The sequence below is a fragment of the Taudactylus pleione genome, unplaced genomic scaffold (assembly GCF_031769625.1).
Source record: "Taudactylus pleione unplaced genomic scaffold, aTauple2 ptg000707l, whole genome shotgun sequence".
Classification (NCBI taxonomy): Eukaryota; Metazoa; Chordata; class Amphibia; order Anura; family Myobatrachidae; genus Taudactylus; species Taudactylus pleione.
Genome location: NW_028285109.1, coordinates 15,721,890 through 15,727,889, shown reverse-complemented (window position 1 = coordinate 15,727,889; position 6,000 = coordinate 15,721,890).

Genomic DNA, 6,000 nt, shown 5'->3' with positions numbered 1-6,000 from the left:
ATATATATATATAATTTATAAATTATCAGTTTTCAGCAGGCAGCAGCACCACAGTGTTAAAGTCAGTTACTCACAGTCAGTGCGCTCTTCCCTTGCATGCACTGCTCCGATGAGTCCTGCCCGTGATCCCAACTCACTGCACCACAACCCACCCACCCAGTCTGTCTGCATCCCTCCTGGTCCCCGCCGGCCACCCATAGCCTGGTGAATAAAGAGGGACTCGTGTGATGATGACGTCATCATCTCGCGAGACCAGCAGTAGCTCCACAGCTGCGAGATGGCTGCAGCCGCTGCACAGCAAGGGAGGCAGCAGCAAACTAAGATTCAGCAAGTTATACAGTACTATGACCCGCTTCCTACCCCTCTCCCCCTCCCCCCACACCTGGCCCACTCGGCTGCCCGTCCACAGAGGAATAATGAAGGTGACTTTGGAAAAAATGTTTGAAAAGAAAAAAAAAACAGCTACTGGGGAGCTCCAGCCCAGGCCTCCTGGTATGCTTGGGCCCTGGTAATAAGTACCCACCCCCCACCCACCTCTTGGCGCCCCTGGTGCAGAGTGTGCAGTGTGCACCCCACACCATGTACCCATTACAGATATGTCACTGCATTAATCCTTCAAACATGTTATTGGTTGTCAGAACCCAAAAGAAAGAAAAAATATGAAGTTTGTATTTTTCACATAGGTGCTGGTAATATGAGAAGAGAGGAAATGTGTCCATGTCATGCTCACCCAGCCCAGTTAGTGCAAAAAATGTCATCTGGGATTAGTATTGAAACCTTTAAACGTCCACTTTGTGTGAAGGTGAGATAGTCTATACTTACTATAATCTTTTTTGACACAGCCATCATAATAAAATGAGATGTCTCTTAGGTTTTTAGTTAAATGGAGGAATCTTCTATTTCACAATATTATTTGTTATCGGAGGAAAAAGATACAGTAGACTGGTATTTATTACAGAATGTCTAAAATTACTGGGGGTTTTTAACAACAAGGAGCACAGATATTCATATAGTCCAGTATTTAATTAAAAATGTACATACATACACACGAAATACATTAAAAACATTTCACATTTTTATATATATATATATATATATATATAACACCACAGATGCATTTCAATCTGTTTTCAATCTCAGTACGTAATAGTGCAAAAATAGGAGAAAAAAGTCCACATTACATACTGTAGACCCAATTAGGAGAAGTCGATTTGTGTCCTTGTTTTAAAGGGTTCAATATATAGCCCAAAGTATGCCTTTGTCTCCAATGTATATTGCCAGGTTATATCGCATATCTTCCAACCTCCCATTCTTAGTACATCCCGTGAATCAGACTGTTAGCCCACCAGGAGGACTTAAAGTCCTTCCTAAATATTGGCAGGACCCTCATTCTCCTACCTCTTACTGGGCCAACTGCAATAGCCTGCAAGTTGCAGCAAGTGCAGAGATTTTGGCAATTTTGTTGTGAGATTTAAAGTAGCAATTTATGTTTTAAATTTTTAAACCTGGTTTATCTTAGAAAAAAGTGGCACTTTAAATCTCACATCTAAATTGCTTAAATCAATGCACTTGTGGCTACTTGCAGGCTATTATATTTGGCCCATCATCCTAAAGCTGGGTACACACTGGAGAGGTGTTGGGCCGATTTGCTGTCTGTACTGCACAATAAACATAGTGATAACACTAGCAAAATGGTGCATATCGCCTAGTTTGTACGGCCAACCGGACGACCAGGTATTATATTGTTCCGATTTGGCTTCTGAAGACATCACCTCTTGCCACTCCCAGCCAGTGATCTTAACGGTGGTTGTTCTAATGTGTACAGGAGCAATGATAAATTGTATATTGATTGCTGGTTTCAATTCTTGGATGGACCTGAAAATCTGTCCTCCTATTAAATCTTCTTGGAGTCATCCATTCTTCTTGACAACTCCTCTGATCAATTTTAAGTGGACGGAATTGGTTGGGTCCCTGGAAGGACTTATAATCTCTCTGATCTCCTCTCAGTTCATCTCTTTAATGATATTCTATATAATTAGTGAATTTTTTCTTAGCTGGTATAGAGTCATTAACGATAATGAACAAATTCTTCTATTTCTTTTTATATTTTTTCTCTTGCTTAAAATTTTTTAAATCTTTGGAATTTCTTCCCTTATTGATAAGCTTATGTGTATTCTTTCTATTTTCTCCTCAATTTCATTTTCTATTTCAATAAATTCCTCTAAATCCTCGAGTGGGTGGATGAGAGCTTGTAAAATTTCTATCCTCTCATTAAGGATTTTTAACTCCTGCTTTCTGTTAAGATCAAAACCATTAGTGAAAAGGAGCATTGATTGAGAATGATCTCCCATTTTTTTCAGGAATTGTCAGAAGATTAATTAAAAGACTGTGATTTAGTAATGTGTAGCCCTATCAGAATGACTTGTTCAGCTTGATACTTTTCTAAAGCGGCTATCTCCCACCATTTTTTATTCTAAGAATAATGTTAAAGAGATGAACTGAGAGATCAGAGATTACAGATCTTTCCAGTGACCCAACCAATTCCATCCACTTAAAATTGATCAGAGGAATTTTCAAGAAGAATGGACGACTAAGTAGATTTAACATAAGGACAGTTTTTCAGATTCTTCCAAGATTTTAAACCAGCAGTCGATATGCCCCTTTGGAGAACCAAACAATGCTTAGTTTTAGGGAGAGGAAGGTGACCTTGGAGAAGTTGAGTAAAACAAAGAGAGGAACCAGAAAAGGGCACCAGAAAAGAGAAAGATATGTAAGAGGAAAAGAAATAGACCTAACGCATCTACCAGTGCGCTATAAGTTTTGAATAATAAAGACCATACAGGTGTGAAAAAACAACAATGTAGAATTTTCAAGTTAAGTTAACAGTCCCTTACTATTGATGAAGAAAAAGTGCTACAGAAGGGCATGAAGTTTGCTCCAACTTGCAGAATGGACTCTTTCAAATCCTTTATCGATGTGCAGATGTTCATAAGGAAAGTGACCTTGAATAAATTATTTTTAAACCAAGATCCTGCCCCTCAGCAAACATCAGCTCTATTTAAGAAGAAATCATAATTTTATCCCTCCCACGGAAATTTTATTGATAGCTTTACCATGCTAGTCCTGGATGATATTGATGATATTAATAAAAATAAATGTTTCTGACTAGGAAAGAAAGGATGGTGATTAAAGATCTGTAGAATGATAAAAATATCATCATTAAACCATCTGATAACGGTGCAAGTTTTGTAATCATTGAATAGGAGTGATTATGAGATCTACAGCCAACTTAATACTCCCACTTGCTCTAAACTAAAGACAGATCTCATGACTTGAACATCAAAATCTTTTCACCAAATTCATCGAGAGTTTTGAAAAACTTGTGATTAAAAGAAGTTTCTCTGTGTCAATAATCCCACCATATATGTCTTAACCAACGTTCATAAGAACAAGATGTACCCACCTGGACATTCCATTATTGCTGGGACAGGAAGCCTCACCAGCAATCTCTGAATATATCAATTATCAACTACTGCTGTTGGTTAAGAAACATAGGTCCTATCTAAGAGATACTATGAACACTATAGTAAGAATTAAAGATATATTAAATGGGACGAGGAAATGTTCATGATATCAGCAGATATAACCTTGCTATATATGATCATTGAACATAAGAAAGGGATTGAGACTAAAGTCTGGCATTTACAGGAAGCAGAAATTGACCAAAACATATCCTTTTTAGAGAACAGCATCAAATTCATCTTGGATAATAACCATTTTTTCTTTAATGGGGAGTACTATGTTTAGCGGACTGGTACAGCTATGAGCACCAGGTTCACTCCCAGTTATGCCAATTTGTTTCTTTCCAAATGGGAGGAGAACAATATTTGCCATGATATATACTGGGGAACGAACTTGGTGCAATGATACCTCTACATAGACGATGTCCTCTTTTTTCGGAAAGCCCCAGAGGAGATTCTTAGAAGTTTCTGCTCCTCACTTAATGCAAATTTGTTGAATTTAACATTTACGTTTCATATTAGTAAGACCACATGCAATTTCTTAGACCTCAATTTGTACATCAAGGATAATAACTTACAAACTAAATGTTGTCGTAAGCCTACAGATACAAACAGTTATATTATTTAAGATAGTGAGCATCTTGATAAATGGCTCAATGGAGTCCCTAAAGGTCAATTATTGCATGTCAAAAGGAACTCTAGTGAGCCAATTATTTGCACAGAACAAATTTATTCTATGGCAGAAAATTTTCTAGCACATGGTTATAATAGAAGCAGATTAACTGAAGTGAACAGTATGGATAGATACATATTGCTGATGCCAAAAAACAAAGATTCCATTAAGAACAATGAATGGTCTTTTATTACAAGGTGTGGCAGTCATCACCAAAAAGTAGAATGGGTCTTTAACTATCACTGGCATGTATCGAAAAAAGACGCTGTGCTCAAAGATGTCCTTCCTGATAAACCTATCTTCATTTACTGAAAAGTAGATAATTTAAAGAATAAGGGGTCTATTTACTAAGCTATGTTAGGAGATAAAGTGAACGGTGATAAGGTACCAGCCAATCAGCTCCTAATTGCCATGTCACAGGCTGTGTTTGAAAAATGTGAAAAGATAAAGAACTCTCTCTAGCGCACCTAATGGGAAGTAACTATAAACAGTTCTCTGTGGATGAAATATATAGTCAATTCGTGGTGTTATAGCACCACTAGATGCACATAGTCCGATACTTCTATATATATGAATCCGTCCAAGAATAGAATGAAAATCGTTTTTCAATAGTTCACCATAGCTCCCGAAATATTAGGTCATCACTTCTTAATCTGATATATGTCCTTCTTCAGCACTCACACTCCTCTGTGTCAGTATTCCAGATGTGCAAATATGCAAAACAAAAAGAGGGTGCAGCAATAGTGTGAAATTATAAAAATGAATGCGTACCACAGTAGACCTTTAAAGCAAGGCAAACTGTTCTGCATATAGGGGTATTAATCTGCTCCCCCTACAGAGCTTTACCTTCCCAGTCTGGGTACTTCAAGTATAGTCAACACAAAACCAATGCGCTGCCACCTCTCTGGAGGTCTTTATCAAGGTATATGGTAACAGAGTGATGTGACCTAATATATATAGCAAACTGGGCGGAGCTTTTTCATTGAATCCAAATGAAATACATTTACTTATAATCATACGGCGCTGTCTCTGTATCTCCTGATCCTGAAGCGCTCACTATATCATGTCATCGCTGTTCAGGACCTGGAAGCGCCACATTCCACTTTACCGCACGTGACGCGGTCCAACACATGGAGCGCATCATGTGGTGCGCTCTTTCCCCTTCGTTTACTGCATTGCGTTCCACCGCTTGGAACGCAGTGTCTATTCATTTCTTACTATAGAGGGCATTGGTTATTACTGCCGCAATCACGGGATGAGTTCCACGTGATCGGCTGTCTCTTAAATAGGAAAGAATCTAAGTAACCTGATTCTTTTATTAATCATTAGTCTATCCGGCAATATATAGAAATAGGATTTGCTGTACCTTATTATCCATCTATATATGCTATTTTTTGTGACCTGTGAAAGTCACTCTCACTCTCAAGCAGCCCTATTTAATGTGGATCGCGATTGGAATATATATATCTTTGCATTGTGTTTGAAAAATGGCAGTTAAGAGCTGATTGACTGGTACCTTATCACTGTTCACTTTATCTCCTAACACATTTTAGTAACTAGACCCCTAAATTAGTCAGGAGTGTTTATATTATGACAGGGTTTATCTAACACAGACAAAAGGTTTTCATCGCTGCAGTACCTGCAGTATGTGTTCCAATATTCCCAAACCAACTTCCACAGTTTCACAATTCATGGTGAAAGGAAAAACTTTTAGGATATTGGAGTTCATAACCAGCCACACTACTAATGTCATCTATCTAATTGAATGTGTATGTGGACTATATTATATTGGGCAAACATCTAGGT